Source organism: Salmo salar, chromosome 25, assembly GCF_965601325.2.
Source record: "Salmo salar chromosome 25, fSalSal1, whole genome shotgun sequence".
Lineage (NCBI taxonomy): Eukaryota > Metazoa > Chordata > Actinopteri > Salmoniformes > Salmonidae > Salmo > Salmo salar.
Window position 1 is genome coordinate 21,912,654 of NC_138315.1, and position 21,144 is coordinate 21,933,797.

The 21,144-nt window shown below is 41.4% G+C and overlaps 1 protein-coding gene across 6 annotated transcripts in view; it reads left to right on the forward strand.

The window, feature by feature from the left end:
• The first annotated feature begins 671 nt into the window (after positions 1-671).
• LOC106586344 (DNA-binding protein SATB2) overlaps positions 672-21,144 on the forward strand; it is a 72,196-nt gene continuing 51,723 nt past the window's right edge. For 2 of the 6 annotated variants that reach the window (XM_082968979.1, XM_082968981.1), the window contains exon 1: positions 8,757-10,388. The gene's annotated coding sequence lies outside the window, so the exon portion shown is untranslated. Of the gene's footprint in view, positions 752-7,564; positions 7,872-8,747; positions 10,389-21,144 lie in introns of those variants that run through there. The other 4 variants (XM_082968978.1, XM_082968977.1, XM_082968982.1 and 1 more) reach the window with 4 other exon arrangements.

A 21,144-nucleotide genomic window follows, 5' to 3' on the forward strand; every position in this document is an offset into this window, starting at 1 on the left:
ACTCCAGCAGTTTAGATTAGCTGCCATGGGTCCCTTCAACACATTTGTAAGTGACCCTCCAGCCCCCTCCTCCTGTCCTCACTCTCCTCCTGTGTGCATAGTGACTGAGGGGTGCGGCGGCGGTGTGTGTGTAATGCTGTGTTAACCTGTCCAAGGGCAGCATAACAATAACAAACAGGAGGTTACAGCACTTCTCTGACCTCTGACCCTGGCCTCTCCTCACCAAGGGATTGATCAGTATCACACCACCACACAGGGACACAGGATCAGCCACAGCACACACACACGCTCACGCGCACACATACACACACACAATATGAAACGGTCAAATCACTCCTGTGGAACCGAAATCTGTATTACCTAAATGGTGGAATCGCCAACCTCCTCGTGTGGGCGCCTCGGAACCAGGTGTCTGCTTTCAATGATTCACCCCTTTTTATGTAGCTTTTTGTTCTTTAGCAAATCAAAGGGATTTACCTGGGAGATTTGAAGCTTCCTCATTGGTGTCTATCAATCAATGATTGACATCTTTCATGGCAGCAAGCTCCACCAATGAGGGGATTCACAAACAGAAACTAGACTGCCCGTCACTGCCATTGTCTTACCCACAAGGCAATTCTCATGTCCGTATTTGGAAAGGCGTGTCAGATGCATTTGAGACAAAAAACTGAGGGACGGCTGTGACAGTGACATGCTGATTGGGACTGGACCATGCAGAGCCAGAAGACCCCAGGGTCTGATCAAACTCATGGTAGGAATACTTCAACATCTATATAGATCAGATCAACTGGACATCACAACAAAGCAATGTAGAGTGATATATATGCTGAGCCTGACATTTTTTCCCAGAATTCTCAGTCATTGTTGAGAGATACTCAGGTGACCTCAGTCAAGGCCACAATTATTGATAGGTGCGTATGTGTGCGTGAGTGCGTTCGTGCATCAATGTATGTGTTTGATGTTGGACCTGTGTGTTGTTCATTAGTTAGAAATGTGTTTGTGGTTCTGTCTCCTGGACTTAGTTAAAGTGGACTTTGATCCCTATTAGTTTGCCTTTGACGACTCAAATGGCTTCAGCATCAGTAGCTATAAACGCCCCCCGGCCCCTCCTCCATTGATGAACAGATAAGATCTCTCTCCCTCTTCCTTATCTCTCTGTTTCTCTACCCTTTCCTCTCTCTGCCTCTCTCTCTCTCTTTCCCCCCTCTCCCCCTCTTTTTCTCTCTCCCCTACCTACCTCCTTGCCCACATGAATCCCTATGCCTAGGTTGAAAAATAGGTATACATTTTCAACGGTATCTGTTTCCTGGTCCTTTAACCATATACCTGAGCTTGACGTCCCCTTTCAGGCTTTGGGGTCAGAGCTGACAAAGCAGGCAGCATTGGCAACAGACAGACTGACAGGGGTAAATGTGTGACAAGGAGAGGGGGTTGGAAGTTGTAATCTCTTGGTGCTTTAATTTGGTGCTTTATGTTCCCAATCCCAACCCAAACACCACATACCCTCAAGAACCAGTAAGCCTATCATTTTGCTGATGTGCCTTTGGTCTGGCAGATACTCACTCGCTCACTCATTAGTGCCTGCCCTTATTGTTAGTAGGCTTACCCATTATCAACTGCTAACTTATTTCAGAAAACAAAATATCCAGAAAACACCATTCCATAATATATGCAGTAAACTACCTGTTGAGTCCTTCAGTGAGCAATAATATGCCAATCAAGATGGCCAGTTGACCATTGGGAGAATTATTGTCTCACTGGCTATCTAGCACACTGTGATATTCCATGATTTCTCCTCTTAATTTGAGGTAAGGGCTTTTGATTCATCCCGTGCAGTAGGAAGCAAGTGATATGAAGAATGTTGTGCAATTATTGACAACAACGCAACTCTGGCATGCTGTTCTTTTGCAGGACAGTTCATGTATGGACAAATTATTCCTGGCCCAAACATTGGTCGCGTGTTCCAACCCTCATTACTCGACCTCCGCGGTTTTGTTGTTAAGTGGGCCGATCAAATTCGTAAAGCTCAGGAGCCCCTCTCCTTCCCCTCCTCCTCTTTCAAACGCGAATTGATTTTCTTGTTTGGTATGTTTATGTTATCATTTGTAAATCTTACCAGAAGTGGACCGTGAGGCACAAGGGGTAACTCATACACAGTTTAATGAAGTATTTACAGATAATTCCAAATGTCAAATACTTCTGCCCAATGACATAGTGCAGAGTGCTGACGCTAACAACTCTCCTTCTCCCTCAAACTTTTCTTCCTCTGCGTCTTAGGTCAGGCGGATTTTATTTCAGGTAAAAACGTATTCGGAGAAAAGAGGCTGCCAGGTTCATTGCATTTAGCGAAAGGAAAACAATCCTCTTTGTTGCATATCATAGCTCTCAAGGACTGAACTTCGAAACAGGCATAAGAAGATTACTGTTATTCTTGATATACCCAATTTGCATGAAAAGTTAAAAACTGAAGTTTGCTTAGGGTTCATATAGATCGTTTTCATTGTAGGCCTAATGTAGGCTAATGTAAAACTGAATCCACCAGAAGCATAAACCTACCTTTGCTGCTGACGTTTTTATTGTAACCTATCCAAACAGGTCTGTTATAGTGGGCTTTATGTAGCCTACCGTCCTAGAACCTTCTGCACAATTACTAAACCAAAACGAAATCCACCGCAATCGAATATTCACAAAATAATACAAAACCATATATTTTTTGTAGTTTATACAGAAAAATATATTGTTTTGTATTATTTATTATTATATATATATATTATTATTATTATTATTATTATTATATATAATATATATTAATAATCATCATCATCATCATATATTTTCCAGTTAATAAATTATATTTGAATTCAGGAGCTTTTACTAGCCTTATTACTAGCCTGCTACTGCTGCTACTTTGGTTGATCACGCTCTCTGTAACAGATAGGCCTATTGTCACTGCAGGCTGACAATAAGCTCAGTATTTAAACACATAGATACCACATATGGCTATGTGCAGAGTAAACCGTATTTGGGATGTAACCATATGTAGTAAACCACTGTATAGTTCTAGCATACCGTCGTGAGTCGCGTGGAGCGAATGTAATCCTCCTGACAGCAGCGCTATAGCGCAGGAGTCGCTTAGTGAAAAATGGTGCTTCGGAGCAATAATGGACTCGGAGTCATGACCCCTGTATGGAAACAATTTGGACTGCGGCTGAAGGTGCGCTCCGACAGCCACTGCGTCTATTAGAATCTTGTTTGAAATATAAATTAATCCTGACCGGCAATGAGATACATCCTTTAAAAACAAGCCATTAGACACGCCTCTAGTTCACTCTCAGAAAGTCCCAGAAAGTCGCGGATCACATGAAGCAGATTCATTCAAGTGCACTGTAATGTCCACTCATGCGCCAAACGCAAACGGTTGCTTGCATTTGATATTGTCGAGCTGTGCCCTTTATATTTTGGTGTATTTCGATAGAAAGTTATCCAAATATACTTTAGTGGAAGACTACATAGGCAACTACTACTGGTCTATAATATCTATTTTTTGTGGATGGTGTTGGTGGGCTATAATCGGTGTAGAACAAAATTGGCAATGGATTTGAAGGTCGTGTTTTTGAGTTATGAATGAATTTGTCGACAAATCATGTGCAATCATTGGACCATGTGATGCAAATATTGACGGCAACAATTGAGTGACCTGCCCATTCCCAACTTGAATCGAATGACATGCCTATTCCCAACTTGAATCGTATGACATGCCTATTCCCAACTTGAATTGTACATGGCCTAATATATCATTATACATTAAGATAGCCTACGTTGCACCATTGACGTGGGTCAAGAATCTGGTTTAAGAAATTGGGGTTCTGCAAAATATGTATTTATTTTTTTAAAGATTTTGTTTAATTGTCTGTTTTGTGTTGTAACGTCAGCCATTCGTTTTGCATTAGTTTCCTTCGCCTCCAATTATAGATGATTTAAGCCATGGTTCATTGAGCAGTTATATTTTCGTTAAAGCGAGGGTTTACCATGCTTAGGCCATTTATTTACTGAATACTTAGACTACATTTTACGTGCATTAAATGAACTATTCCAAGGAATTATTGTATTATTATTAATGGCTGTTGTTGTTATTATTATTATTATTATTATTATTATTATGCCTCCTCGTTGTTGTGGTCGATGTTATTATTTATATGTTAATTATATTATTATTGTTATTATTATTATTATTATTATTAACTTATTTGCTCGAATTGAAATGGACTCCTTCGCTCTCCATATCACCTCTCAGCACGGAGAATATACTCCTTAAAATACCACCATGTTAGAGGAATGTGTGGTCCCAGTTGTAGTTTATACTAAATTACCATGTTGGTGTTTGTGACCGCAGGGAGCAGTGGCCCTCCTGCCGATTTTAATTCGCCAATAAACGTTTCACAGACTGCCTTGGCCTGTGGCTTTGTGCACAGCTCGATTGGCACCCCATGGCCTACTTTGGCCAGGCTATGGCCATTCAATTATTTATCCTTCAGGTTCGAAAACCCCCCTTTAAAACTATAGGTTTATCCTATTGGTTAAAATTGTGGGAGTCCACCAGGCATGGGTTAAGTCAGATGTTGTCTTTGTTTATTGGTTATAACTGTATGAAGTAACCTGTACATATATATAAACTGTAAATAGCCACATGTTATATATAATAATTGATAAATATCACAACAAAAATAGTAGTATTTTATTAGTTTATATGTTAGACAGAAACGTGAGTATCAGTAGGCCTATATATTCGTCCACCTCCAGGAAATGGTCGTGTCAGGTATTGGTTTGTGAATAGACAATATCATGTCTTCAATGCAAAATGATTTCCATGCGCCCTTTATATTTCAACCACGTGTGCAATCCATTATCTTGCTATTCCATAAACCTCCACACAGTCGTGCTATTTCTACATGAAGTGACAGGTTTAACGATATTGGTGTCTCGCTGTCACTATACACTGAGCAAATGAGATGACCAATGAAACACATAGGAAGCGTTAGCAGGGTATTTTATAGGAGCATACATTATCTTATTCGCCATTTCGGTTCATTGCAGCACTATTGGTGTCCTGTTGCACACACAACACACACATAAGCTACAGTCATAACGGCGGTACTAATTCGGAATCAGGCTGACATATTCCAGATGCATTCTTCTTTAAGTTACTCTGCTGACTTCTTGAAATGAAATGAACTTTGTGCCAGAGGTCTACGTCAAATCACCGGATCATTTCTTATCAAACCCTAGCAGGGACTTCAATGGGAAAGAAATAAAAGACTGTTATTCTTATTTGGAGGCTGGGGTGACGCAATGGGCTCAGAGGGGCTTAGAATCAGATGACATCCAGTGACTACTCGGTCTCAGTCAGCCCGTCAAGGAGGCTCATTGGAGCCCGGTCCTTCTGTGCATGCAGACCTCCCAGCAAGGCCTCTCCTCTCTTATCCCAATGTGGCTCTATTTGTATTGGCACCCAAGATAAGGCTTTCATTTTACCTTGGGATGCTGTGTGCTCAATTGACCTAACTGCTTCATATTTACTATCATATTTTACAAAAGCTTTCGGGATATTTCGTCTTGTAAATTATTGAAGTGATTCTTTCTGATTGTTTTCTATTGGGGCTATTGTCGAGATCAATTTTTCATTGTTTCACGGCATTCTAAAGTTTCACGCTAGTTTGAGCTCATTGCTACTACTGCCTCCCTGCCTCTGAGCAGTCTTATACTTTTAGATTCCCAGTTTCCCAAGAAATTGAAAATAAATAGAGTGGAGTGAGTGCAGGAGAGATGCAAAGGAGTCCCCAATCAGTGTTCAATTATTTAGAAGAACCAAAACAGCTAAGGAATGGCTGCTTTGCACGAGGTGAAATGCACATCAGTTAGCAAAACATTTCGTTGAATAAATACACGGAAGAATATTCACACATAGATCCTATTTCTTCACTTCTTCTCTCCCCACATAGGCCTAGTACTGAAACGAAATGTGTTAGAGAATTGTATTATCCACAGGTTGAATACGTTATCCATATTATTTTTTAAATGGCTGAAAATTAGGGATTTAATAATTAGCGACATAATAATGATATAATCATACAGATCACCGCTCATTCCAATTATTCTGTATAGGCCTATTTATTTTTATTTATGTGATAAGACCTATGAGATTATTTAAATAAATATAGTTTAATTGTTCAAATGCAAAACCCTAATCCTTCTTTAACCATTCACCTGTGCCCAAATGTATGCATTATGTATTGTTTTCTTCTTTCTTGAAAAACGTCTGCGAAACAATTCAAACTGTAGGTATTCAGCAGTTATAAAATATTTAGTTATTTCATTTCATCTGACTTTAGGAAAATCCTTGTGATAAATTCGGGTAAGCACCTTTCTACATAGCAGCTAAGTTTCATGGCAAGCGCCTTTCATGGGGCGGCAGGTAGCCGAGAGCGTTGGACTAGTAACCGAAAGGTTGTTAGATTGAAACCCCGAGCTGACAAAGTAAAAAATCTGTCATTCTGCCCCTGAATAAGGCAGTTAACCCACCGTTCCTACGCCGTCATTGAAAATAAGAACTTGTTCTTAACTGACTTGCCTAGTTAAATAAAGGTAAAATAATTGTTTTAAATAACATAGCAATTAAACGTATCGTTTGATAGGCAGTCTAATACAGTTTTAGTCATATTTAAATATGCTCTTAAGTAAATGATAAATGAAGTCATATTCCGACTCGGACAAAAATAGGAATTATATTCCTAAGAATGGTAGGCTATAAATGATTTCTAGGCTCTATATCAATAATAATATTTGATGATGATGACAGATCACATTCTATAGGCTACCAAATAAAGTATTTTCGATAACACTTATTTCACTTGTAAGGACATTGCCATTTTGATTGCCTGTTCTTCTAGAGACATTTTAAATGACACGTCTCTATCGTTTAGCGGTGCCTAAAGAATATTTCTCCTTGTGACAACAAAAATACACACAGATTGCTGCGTAAAAGTGACATTTCGTGCCAAGTCTTCGCTTTTTGCCAGGAGACACAAACACGTCCATTTAATTAAACGGCTCGTTTTGACATATAAATGAAGATTTCCTCTAATTTTCGATTTGAAAGGGGGACATTTTTAGGTTAAGTTAAAACCATTGGTCTAACAAATTACATATTTTCCGAGGTCACGTCGGCCACGGGTTATTTATAAACTGAGGTCGAGCATTTCGCGCCCCTAAATATCCTCACTGCAGAAAAAAACATTTTAAAGATCACTTCAGAAAATGGAGCAGGGGTTTAGCGCACGTGTTAAATATTTTAATTATACCATCCCCTTACCATTTGCAACCCCAACTCGTTACACACACACACACACACACACACACACACACACACACACACACACACACACACACACACACACACACACACACACACACACACACACACACACACACACACATACATAGGAGATGGAGATGACATGTGTTCATATGCCTGCCCCCAAAGACAGACGGTGATAAATTGGTCTATAATACTTTTACAAATCAATGATAAAGTAGGCTATTATCTGGACAAAAGTTATACATTCAGACGCGTTTTGAGGAAACGCACAGACCAGACAGTGTGCTCTCGCCCACGCACTGCTACATCATCATCATTAACATATTTAATATTATTGACGAATGAGCTACGCGCATCGTCTGGTGTTTCACCACTGTCCCTCCACGCACCCCAGCGCTCATCTCGTGTATTCTGCACCGAGAACACTGCGATCAGCAGAACGGTTCCAGAACTTCGTGAGCGGTTAATAAACCTTCATTAGAGTGCTCCAAACAAGGTAAGGTTCTGCGGACCCACTCATATCCAGTTTACTTGTAATTACATTGAATTGGACAATTTAGAGTTTTATGGATGTGACTTAGGGAGAGAGGTTGGCAAAGGATGTTACAATGTGAGTTAGTTGGCAAAGATAACACTAACCACAAACGTCATGATTCCAAGTTGCCATTTTAAATCATTTTTTAGCCCAGCTATCAGTCTCTATCAGCTCTCATAGTCTCGCGTCGGCTGCTGCTGATCAGTCTTGCGTTCATTCCGAGACGATAATTGGATAAGTTTTGTCTGACCTTTACGTCATGATGTTTTGACGTCATTGGGCCGCCACTTAAAAAACGAATGTGACCCAAGCGTTTTCACAATATTTCTAATCTCCAGAGACTGTCTAATCGATTCCTTAAATCAAAACGCCAATTGTTATTTCACGCATTACGAAACACTGCAAAAAGCAATAGGATGACCAAAAGTAGCGTTTGGGACTGCATTAAATATTGCTGCATGCGCCACTGTATCTCCTATTGCCCCCTATTGCTCCCCCCTCCCCCTCGCTCTCTCTTTCTCTTTCTTTCTCGAGCCTGTAGACTCAGTTATCAAGTAGGTTAAGCTTTGCATCTCGAAGACATTGGTAGCATCATTGTGGCTGGTCCTCACATGTACTGGTGCCCATAAATGTGATGTCACACTGGCATTCCGAGTTTTTTTGCGTCAGTTGCAGCTAAATGGGCATTACCCTGGCATCTAGACTCCCTTTAGCATTCACATGCAGTGTCAAATCTTTTGCAAATGTTTCGACGTTTTGACTGTGTTTATAAACACAGAAATATAGGTATTTTTCTATTGTGCATGCATACTCCTTTAGCCTACATCATTCTTTTAAAACATTGTTTATAGGCCTAATATCCAATTTAATCTGAAGGATTGGAGTGTTGCAATGACACTGAAAGTAAAGGCACAGCTAAGTGAGCCCTTCCATATTGCCACCGTGCCAACCATAAACTGACATGCTTACGTTTTTCACCTACCATCACACAATGTGGTATCGAAAGTGACCTTAGGCCACAACGAAAGCGGAAACGAGCTCATCAAATATTTAGGACAGACAGTTTTGTGTGGCCCTCTCCTTGTTGTACCGCAGTCACGACGACCTGGGGAGAGCCGTTCATTCGCTAGACCGTTTGGCCTCATTATTTATTAAAAGCCGGTGACATCTGTCGATCAAGAATGTAGTTTATTATGCAATGATTTCCCCTGACAGTGCACTCCTGCTGTATTTACACAAGACATCTAATTAAACAGACAGGCAAAGACAGACAGAGACAGGGACGGCTACAATGTATGCACGTTTGTTAGACTACTGATGTCTTTGTTGAGCATGGAATTAAACGTATAGACCAAGGCTTAGCCTTTCTGTTTCATCTGCATTCCTGATAGGCTAACTATCTATTGTTAAATAGGCTATTATCAGTAATAACAACTCGTATCTGGCACGACAGCATATGTCCTGATTTAAATAGTAAAATGTATTTTAAAAACCTCTTCATATAAAAGTGAACCTACTGATAAAAGGCACACATTGTATCCGAAATCAAATATGTAGGAATGACGATGGCGCAGTCTCACATCCAAATCAAGTATTTGAAAGGGAAAAAACCAAGTCAGTGCAGAATATTAGGGTTTACAGCGAGACACGAAATGCTCATGCTGAGGAATAGGCCAAATGACTTTTGACGCCCCTCCCCTCTCCCCGGCGCTTGCTTTCTTCTTTCTCCACCCCCTCGCCTCCCTCTTTTGGGAACCCGCTGTCAGTTAGCGCGCCCGTTGGCACCGGAAAGATTGAAAGTGACACACAGATTGTTTTGCGCGAAATTGTGACTGTTATATCGAGATTTCTTCAGTTAACACCTTCTCTTTGTCGCAGACATTGTGATTTCGGTCTGTTTTTCTTTTGCTTGAGCAACTTGTTTGTTTTGCCTGTTGTTCACTTGAACATTTTCCTTATGATGCGTTTTGCGTTTTCCTTGTTCCCGCCGGTGAAGAAGCCACGAGTTCAGAAGAGGACCGATTTGTGGCTCGGCCGTGTCTAACCGGGGACGACAGGACACAACGTGCGATCAAACGACTCCAACTGGCCGGTTGACAAGTTTCTCTGCGCCGCGAGACGCAGCGGCTCGAACTCCAGCACGATCCCCGCGCACTCAGCAAGCAAACCTCGACGCACTGGTCTCGAGCGAAAGAGACACACTCTCTCTCTCTTTCTCTCTCTCTCTCTGAGGCGAACACCACTCTCACACAGACAATAAACCAACGCACATTGTCTACCTTTGTCTCCCATCTCTCTCATTTCTCTCGGACTCGCTCACATCCAGCGCTTGGGGCACGAAGTTGTGTCCAGCAGCACAGACTCCAGCCGATCTCTGCCCGTCGTGGACCCGACGCAGCCCAGCCCTGGATTCAATCATTTTAATCAATGGACAGAGCCTCCTCAACGGCCAGCAGAGGTACAGACACCCCATAAACAGTAAGTACTAGTCAGAGGTGTTCCGTAATGACTAACCTGACCGTTTCCACCGATTTCACATGCATTGTAATAAGCCATTCATCTTGTCTATCTTCTGACAACACAACACGGCAGCAGCAGCGGTGTTATGCAGTAATACAATCGATTAGGAGAAAGAGAAATCACTTGTTGCACCTAGGGGTAAATAGCCTATCTGGGGCTATAGTTTATTATTTTACCTTCAGATGTTAATTGAAAAGTACAACATAAGCCTAATAACAATGTCGTTTACAGTGACGATTGCTATAATGGCTGTAGGCTCTAGGCTATTGGTTTCAAACTGTATTAATTAATAGGCCTGTAGCATATCGTATCTCCAATTCATTTTTTTTGGTCACCTAATTCCCATAACAATGTAGTCTATTTGGACACAGCTTTCATCACCAGACTAAACGATCTTTTACACAATGCATTATTATTATTATTATTATTATTAGGCCTATATTAATAGTCCAATGTAATAACGACAATGAGGACAATTATTATTTAATTAGCCTACTGATTAATAATAATAACTAACTATAACAACTCATGATTTTCATTCAGTTTACATAATAATGATTTCACATAGTGGGTTATTTAGGCCTATCATTGTAGTTCATCTGATTGATGGCACCCGTGCGTTAGAAAGGTCGAAGGGAACATCTTGGGGAAAACATATCTCGCTATGTATGCGGTTTCTTTTTGTTAATGATTATTTGACTACTTTTTACCTTTGGGTTTGCACATTTTCAGTTGATGAAACGGTAACGTCTTCATTTTTGAGTAATAAAGTGAAAACAGTTACTTTGACACCTCCATGTGTGTTGTAAAGTGTTATATTTATCGTAGGCTGATCAATCAAACGTAGGTTATGTAGACACAGATTCCATTTTCTTTCAGTGCTGCCGTTGGAATACATTTTCTAAAAACCTATTCAGTGTTCATAAGAATGTATCAATAGAAACATCTCATTCAGAGTAGAGTTGACCCTATGTCACAACAAGGTTTATCTTTACCCTTTTTATTTCTCTGTAAAGTTTCCAAACAAATCATGAATGAACTATCCTGCATAGACTGGGTTGCACATGCTATTCCAGCACATCCACCGTTCCGTTGTTGGAGAGAATAACCTGTAAATTCACCGATTGTCTGAGACCTGCTTCTCTCGCCAACGTGCGTGTTTGTCCCAATACGGGACATATTTATTTCTATCTGTCTGTCTGTCTGTCTGTCTGTCTGTCTGTCTGTCTGTCTGTCTGTCTGTCTGTCTGTCTGTCTGTGTTCATTGATGTTGTCTTTTACTTTTAACATTAGATTCATATTTAACCTTATTGAAGATTTGTATTTAAGTGTTGTTTTAGGAAAATCACACAATACACTGTGTCATGATTAGCATTTTTTTTTTTTGCACGTCTCTATAACATTTAAAATATTGAGCGAGCCATTACTTGTTGAAGTTAGAAACGAATTAACAGCCGAGTTTTGAATTTAGAATGACGTTCATTTCCACTCCTGAAGTTAATACTACTGAAAAGATAAATATTAACTCGTTCATTCATTCATTAAATAATGTAATCAGTTAGCGTGAATTTATTGTATTTTCATTTGATGGATATTAGCCTATATTATTTGAAACCTATGTTAAATATAATCAAATGTATTCTAATTCATCCAATAGCGTAGGCCTATGTGTAATAATACGACGAGTAAAAATTCCGACATTTGGCTTCTAAGCACCGTTATAAAACCTATATGCCCAAATTCTTTGGTATAGACTATTGAATAATAAAGAAACACTTTCAATTGATCTGCCACTATCCTCATAATGTGGCTGAATCATTTTCACACACCCAGTCTGCTTCTCTCACCTTGGTTAGACTGCGAGGAAGCAGCAGAAGCCTGTCGCTTCCTCTGCAGTATTAGACGATTTGGTAACTTGTCGAACTAACTGTAAGTCATTGTAGAAGCTCTAAGGAAAAGGCATGCGTAGTAGGCTATTTGTTCTATTTAAATCGTATAATGTATGAATTGATTAGTGGCATAATAAACACGTACTGGTATATGGGAATATATATTTTATATCTGTCTAATATTCCATAGCTACTTCGATCTCCTGTAGGTTATTAGGCATAGCTTGCTTTTCGCTAATACAACCTCCACCAATAGCCTACTAACGAGAAAAGCATGGGCATATAGACTGATAATACTTGATCGTAATGCAGCCAAGTTATGAATTCCACTGGCAGTAGGGACAGTGTATGGGCTAACCACTGGCAGTAGGGACAGTGTATGGGCTAGCCACTGGCAGTAGGGACAGTGTATGGGCTAGCCACTGGCAGTAGGGACAGTGTATGGGCTAGCGACTGGCAGTAGGGACAGTGTATGGGCTAGCCACTGGCAGTAGGGACAGTGTATGGGCTAGCCAATCTCATTTTTGCAGAGGCGGGTCACCTGATCCTATCCCAAACAGAAGGCCTCTGACTCAAGTCTCTGCACCGTCAGGTCAAGGGCACAGACGCCACGGGCAGCCAAACATGCAATTCTGACAGGAGGCGACCCTTCAACCCAAATGTTGCTTAATTAAGGTCTACATTTTCTCCTGCAATCAATGCGTGCAACATGCGATCAGGGACTGAAGTAATGCGTTTTAGCCTAAATGGGAAAGTGTCGTTATGTCACCATTATGTCAAAAACAATAGTTGTGGCAATAGTTTTAAATGGTACTAAAAGCTATTCTTATTAAGTTCCAAGCTCTCAAATAAATACGTATATTCAAAACCCAGTGATCAGCTCCCAAGATTAAGTTACACAGAGACCGACTGTGCTCGGCCTGGAAAGGCCCACAACCAGTTTACTCAAGTAGTCTACATTTATTTCATTTTGGGGGGTAGCTCTGGCAAATGCATGTATGCCAATTCTAGTACAGGAATCAGGAATGTTAGTTTTATTGTTGCCAGTTGCCACCAGTAAGTGGGCTAGAAGCATTATTTTCTTACACATGTCACCATCGACTATTTTCCTGTCTATCTTATGTGTTTCAGTAAACAGAGCCCCGAAGCAGTCCAACAAAATTCTATGCCAAGCCCAAAGAAAAATTAATTCGTTTCAGCTCTTAAGATGAAGCCTTTTGTCAGTCACACCAGATCTCGTTCTGTTTAAAATTTGCCTAGATGTTGCGATTTTGGCACAGTGCTCACATTTTATCGGCATTGGACAGGAATTGACCATATAGCGTGCGCAAATGCGTATCATAACCGAAGGAATAGATGAAATAGAATAGATGGAAAGCCGTGACTTTTCGCAGGGCGTTTTCTCCAACCATTACTCGTATTTCGCGCTCGAGTTATACGTGAATTCATAACTGTAATAATATGTGTCAATTCATGAAGATCATTTTAAACTGTCGTTGACCCTGAATTATTATAGCCTACGCGTGTCTCCCCAAATGGAAACTATCTTCAGTTAGCTTATCACAAGCGCATCATCACCAAAGCGCATCTTCCAATATGAACATTTGAAGTCAGAGCAACTTCAGCAAAATGATTTCTGCTTAACTTTCTCACTCCAGAAATACGGTATCTGGTATCTACAGTTATTTAAATAATTTCAAAATATCGTAAGCATAATCTACTGGATACTGAATGTGGACGTTTTGGGCATACAAGACAGGATTCACTCATTCATTATGAAATAGGAACATAGCCGAATGCGTCAAGAGTGCGTCAAAAGCAGCATGCTATGAACGAGTCTTGTCACCGCTGCATTTTTTGCGCCATCCCTCCCCTCACTCCACCCTGCACTGATGAAGGTTAACTTATAAACAGCAGGAAGCCATTATTTTCAATTATTTTGTTTGTCACAGATTCTTGCCCTTTTAACTTGGTCTTTGTTGTGTTCCAATCCATCCTTTCTTTTTATGACAAATTTTCAGACAGACCCTGTAAATGTGTTTCACAATGACTGCTTCCCTCCTCTCATCCCCCTTTTCTATGATATCCTGTTCTCTTCCCCTCGTCCCTCTGTTCTGTTCTCTCCTCTCTCTGTCTATTTTTCCTGTGTGAACCCATGCTATCTGTGTTCACATATCAAGGGTGGGTGTGTCTATGCTATTAAACAGCAGATTAGATATCAGCAGGGATGGTCTATGGGGAAATAGAGGGCACACTAATAATATCTTCGTATTTAGTCTTTGCCACTTCTCAGGGCAAATGATTGTGGATTGGATTCCCGCTGGGGCCACTCATATAAAAATGTATACATTCATGACTCTATGTCACTTTGGATGAAAGTGTCTGCTAAATGGCACATATAAATAAAGTACTGGGCATACAAGTGCATTTTGGTGTCATAGTTTTAACCAAAGACTTTGAGTATATCAACTGTATCTGAGCCACAGCCATTCCTGGTAGTGTGAGTCTGGTGCGAGCTGCTGCTGCGGTGGGACTGAGTTGAGTTAGCTTTGGCATGTAGTGTGAGCCAGGCAGCGGTCCTGTTGATGTAGGTAGCAGGGTTGTTACTGTGTAGTTTATCTAGTGGCCGTGGCGTTGGCCCGTCGCTGCAGTCCACACAGCACATGATACACAGGACCTCAGGCCTCGGTGTGTGAGACTTCTATCGTCACAGTGTGTGTGTGTGTGTGTGTGTGTGCTCCCAGGCTGTATTATTCAGAGGGCTGGCTTGGGGTCCCATGTGTGTGCCTGTGAGTCAGTGTGTGGTCCTTGGAAGTGTCAAAGCAGCCAGCCTGTGTTCTGTGTGTGCTGGCTGCAGTTTGTGTGTTTGTGTGTAGATGCATGCGCGCATATGTGTGTGTGTCTGTTTACGTGTGTGTGTGTGTGTGTGTGGGTGCGCACAAGGGGTGGGGTTATAAAGTCCTGCTGTTAACTCTTTATCTTTTATTATCAAATGAGATGTTTATGAGAGAGCTAAACATGTTTGCCAGAAGAGTTCTCGCCCTCTCTCCCCCCTCCCCCCTCTCTTTCCAACTCTCCCCCTCTCTCCCCTGCCTCTAACTCTCCCCCTCTCTTTTCAACTCTCAACCTTTCTCCCCTTCTCCCCAATTCTTCCCCTCTCTCCCTTTCTCTCCAATTCTTCCCCTCTCTCCCCTTCTCTCCAATTCTTCCCCTCTCTCTCTCCCCTTCTCTCCAATTCTTCCCCTCTCTCTCTCCCCTTCTCTCCAATTCTTCCCCTCTCTCCCCTTCTCTCCAATTCTTCCCCTCTCTCCCCTTCTCTCCAATTCTTCCCCTCTCTCTCCCCTTCTCTCCAATTCTTCCCCTCTCTCCCTTTCTCTCCAATTCTTCCCCTCTCTCTCTCCCTTTCTCTCCAACTCTTCCCCTCTCTCTCCCTTTCTTTCCAACTCTTCCCCTCTCTCTCCATTTCTCTCCAACTCTTCCCCTCTCTCCCTTTCTCTCCAACTCTTCCCCTCTCTCTCCCTTTCTCTCCAACTCTTCCCCTCTTTCTCCCTTTCTCTACAACTCTTCCTCTCTCTCCCTTTCTCTACAACTCTTCCCCTCTCTCCCTTTCTCTCCAACTCTTCCCCTCTCTCCCTTTCTCTCCAACTCTTCCCCTCTATCCCTTTCTCTCCAACTCTTCCCCTCTCTCTCTGCCCTTCTCTCCAACTCTTCCTCTCTCTCTCCCTTTCTCTCCAACTCTTCCTCTCTCTCCCTTTCTCTCCAACTCTTCCCCTCTCTCCCTTTCTCTCCAACTCTTCCCCTCTCTCTCCCCTTCTCTCCAACTCTTCCCCTCTCTCTCCCCTTTTCTCCAACTCTTCCCCTCTCTCCCCTTCTCTCTGACTCTTCAGTCAATTGAAATAAATTCATTAGGCCCTAATCTATGGATTTCACATGACTGGGCAGGAGCGCAGCCATGGGTGGGCCTGGGAGGGCATAGGCCCACCCACTTGGAAGCCAGGCCCACCCATTGGGGAACCAGGCCCAGCCAATCAAATTCGTTTTCCCCCCACAAAAGGGTTTTATTACAGACAGAAATACTCCTCAGTTTCATCAGCTGTCCGGGTGGCTGGTCTCAGACGATCCCGCAGGGGAAGAAGCCGGATGTGGAGGTCCTGGGCTGCCATGGTTACATGTGATCTGCGGTTGTGAGGCCTGTTAGATATACTGCCAAAGTCTCTAAAATGACGGTAGCGGCTTATGGTAGAGAAATTAACATTAAATTCTCTGGCAACAGCTCTGGTGGACATTCCTGCAGTCAGCATGCCAATTGCACGCTCCCTCAAAGCTTCAGACATCTGTGGCATTGTGTTGTGTGACAAAACTGCACCTTTTAGAGTGGCCTTGTCCTCAGCGCAAGGTGCACCTGTGTGATGATCATGCTGTTTAATCATCTTCTTGATATGTCACACCTGTCAGGTGGATGGATTATCTTGCCAAAGGAGAAATGTTCACTAACAGGGATGTAAACAAAATTGAAGAGAAATAAGCTTTTTGTGCTTATTGAAAATTTCGGGGATCATTTATTTCAGCTCAGGAAACATGGGACCAACACTTTACATGTTGTGTTTATATACAGTACCTGTTTCAGTCCAAGTCAGGCACTATATACATATATATATATATATATATATATATATATATATATATATATATATATATATATATATATATATATATATATATATATATATATATATATATATATATATATAGTATCACATTGTGTTTATTGTTGTTTTTGTGGTGGTGGTGCAACAGTGTCAGTATAGGTTCATGTCAGGCCAAAAGGTTGGTGCTTGTGAGGAGGAGCTATCATATTAATACCCAGTCATGGGCCAGACTCGACAGTGCTACCATTTTGGTCAAATATTCTCCTAAATATTTTGCTGTGTTACCTGGGATTTGAATTTGGGAGCACCAGTGCCCTCAGACAACATTTAGTGTAACAGAAAGAAAGGAAAAGGGAGAGCTGCTTCAGGAGATGAGCTTCAAAATTAGCCAGAATTCATATAGGCCTAATGTAGGCTACATCTCCATCTTAAAAATACATTTTTCTGGTGCTCCTTAAACCTGTATTTTGTAATTCCTGGCAATTCTTGTCATTAATACTTTGAGTATTTTTTACTGTATTCTAAATGTATTCATGTGCTCCTATTTTTTTAAAACTTAGGAGCACATGTGCTTCTTGTAAAAAAAGGCAGCGTAGAGCCCTGCCAGTGATGAGAAGCTTTCTGACAATCCCTCCTCCCCAGTACACACACACACCAACATACAGAGAGACTGATTTTAATATCTCTCCCTCTACCCATCTTTTATCTCTGTCATAGAGAGCAGCATTAGCCAACAGTTTGATAGCCCTGCTGTAACACAAGGTCGCACCCCAAATGGCACCCTATTCCATGTGTAGTGCACTACTTTTGAGTAGGGCCCATAGAGCTCTCATCAAACGTAGTGCACTATATTTGGAATATGGTGCCATTTTGGACATGCCCCAGGTGTTTATTGGAGAACAGAGCTTTGCTGAGTGTACGTTCAGTAATGTGATTAATCTAATCGTTCCTGGTAATATGACTAATAATGTGTCATAAGCCCTTCTCCCTTTCTGCTTTGCTTGTCTGTGGTGGAGCCTTTCATGAATACAGTCTATCACACCGTGAATAGATAGGCTAGAGTGGAACAGGCTTTGTGGTTTACTGCATGGGGCTAGGCATGGCAGCAAAGAGCTACTGTAAGTTTGTCTCTCTGGAGTTTGAGCCATTCTCTGCTTTTTCTCTCTGCATCTCCATGGCTTATGTGCTATCTGTTGTTTCATTTACTTTGTGTGTTATCTGTTGTTTTGTTTTAGTTTATATTTGTCTGTGTTCTTAGTTACAATGTTTCTCCTCTCCTCTACTTTTTTCTTTGTGTGTCTTCCTGTCTGTCCTAATTCTAGCTCTCTTGCACCATCTCTTACCGCTTAGGCTAGTGGCCAACTCTTTTTACCCTGACCCGAAGTAGAACAAAACACAACCATGTTTTTTCACATCTCTAATGTCTCCCATTTATGAAATGGATGATGGTGAAAAAATATTTTACTGCAAAAGTGATTGAATTGATAGATATTGTTTTCCTGTAATGTGGTTATGCTACCACGTGCTCGTGTTGTGAAACACATGAACACACAGTGAAAAGCGAGTTGACATAAGCTATTCAAACATAAGAGGCATGGCAGTGCCACTCATAGCCCTAGTTATACCAAGAGCCGCATGCAACCCTTTTAAAGACCCACTAACACAATACTAAATAAACCACAGCAATTTAAATGCAGGAAAAGGTGTTTAAGTGTAATTATGTTGACCATATTAGATTCAGAAAAAAAATTGATTTACATGAAAACAGTCTTCATGGGCGTGAGTGTTTTACACAATTCTGAAGGAAAAAAACTAATTTACAAAATTCATATTTACATGTGATGTGACAATGTCTGACCCCACTTGTTGTCCTTAGAGACGATTACAATAGCCACAACATCAAAATACGTGCAACTGGATGTGTTTAAGTCCATGACTTGGAAAGTTGCCTATTAATCAGCCACCAGGAAGTAAAGCTTACGTTCATCATAAATATTCATAGTTGATATTTCTACCTATTGCATCTCTGTGTTTAGGTCTATATTTCTTAGATGTATGAAGATATCCTAATGATGTTTGTTTGTGTATGTAGGGCAGACAACTGACTACTTGTATTCCACATTTTAGCAATATCAGAGCTTGCAATATTGGATTACATGAGTTTGTGGCCCCTCCCCCGTCCAGCCAGGCATTAGTCAGTACTTTTTGAATTTAGGGGGTGTGTCACAATATCTATCAATTTTGCTACTTTTGCACGAAAATATTTTTACACAACTATCTGTTTCATAACTGAGAGACATTAAAGATGTGAAAAAAACATGGTTGTGTTTTGTTCTACCTTGGGTAGGGGTATCTCAAAAAAATGTGGAAGCCTTGCCACCAGCCTACCTCACCCTATTCCTTTCACTATCTGTTCCTCTCTCTCACACACTCTAGCATGTGCGCACCTACTCTCAATCTTTCTTTTAGTATCGATTTCTCTCTTTCTCTCTCTCTGTCTCTCTCTCACACACCATAGAGTTTCTGTTTGTAAGTACACTTACATCAGTTGTACAACATTTTCTGCCCTCAGTCTCCTGTGTGTGGCACAACGTGCTCAGAGCACCGCTCTCCCGACAGAATTTGGAGCAGAAAATACGAGAGAGAGAGAGAAAGACGGGGAGGGAAAGAGATGAAATAGAGAGAAAGGCAGAGAGGAAAAGAGAGAAAGACAGAGGAAAAGAGAGGAGGTGGAAGAAAACAGGAGAGAGACAGAGAGGAAAAGAGAGTAGGTGGAAGAGAGAAGAGAGGGAGAGACAGTCTCCTTTTACTCACTTTTATACAGAGTTCCACCCTGTCATTGGGACTATTATAATAGTTATTATGAGTTGGCTGATGGTACCAGTATTACAAATGATGATGGAATCATGTAGACCCTGCTCTATGTCCAGTATAGTGTAGGCGGGTTTAGAATTACACGTGTGTTTGTGTGTGTGTGTGTGTGCATTTCACGTATTGTTTATAGGTGTGTTTATTGCTGTGTAGTATTTTCCAATCAGTAAGGGTGTGTCTGTTATTTTCCTTTGCGATCTAACGTCTGTGCGCGTGTATTTGTTTTGTCTGTATGAGAATGTGGAATTTAGGAGTAGCCTATTTTGTAGATTAAACCTCAAGTGTCCAAGATAATCAAAGTAGTGAATTTCAAAGAGTGTTTGTCTAGATAGCTGCTCAGGGATTCAAAAACGCCTCCCTGTCTGCTCTCTATTACCACAAGGCATAACGGTGTGTCCTTCCCTATAGGACAGATATTTAACATCTTATCGACTCAGCATTAACTGCCACTTCTCTCCCAGCTGATCTCCCAGAACCACACTGTACGATGTCTGGTGAACTTGATGAGGTCTAGTTATTCAACAGTTATATCTGGTCTGCTAAATAGATCAGTTTATTGCTCACGAAATCCATTGATAGATCGACCTGTCATAAGAACAGCTATTTACTTTTGCCCACACATGTACAATGTTGTCAGTGCTTCTTAACTGTTACAGCATTCTTTGTGTGTGTGTGTGTGTGTGTGTGTGTGTGTGTGTGTGTGTGTGTGTGTGTGTGTGTGTGTGTGTGTGTGTGTGTGTGTGTGTGTGTGTGTGTGTGTGTGTGTGTGTGTGTGTGTGTGTGTGTGTGTGTGTGTGTGTGTGTGTGTGGCTGCGTGCATGACTTTGTCTACGCACTCATATTTTCCACTGTAAGGCTAGGACACAGCATTCACCTACACACACACACACACACACACACACACATACAACCCCATCCCCCTCCCCTCTCCCACTGAAGGTGAAACCCCATGTTGTCCTGTGAAGGAGGAAAACAATGACACTATGGGACATGGGTGGCTGTGCTCTGTTCTCTGTACGGTCCACAGGCATTGTCTGGCACCGGGTTTAATATTTCATATACTCCACATTCTTACACTATCCATAATTCAGAAAAAGGAATGTTGCACCGGATCACTGAGTTTGAAGGAAAATAGAAGGGTTTGTTGTGGATATTCATACTGTAACGTGAGGCGGCTTCTGTATGTGGGTTTGGTCTGTCTAGTCTTGAGACAGGTTAATGGTCAGGACATTGGAGAGGCAAAGCAATGTCTTCTGGGCTGCATCGGCCTCATCAGTACAAGTTGACTTCGCGGGGTCTTTACAG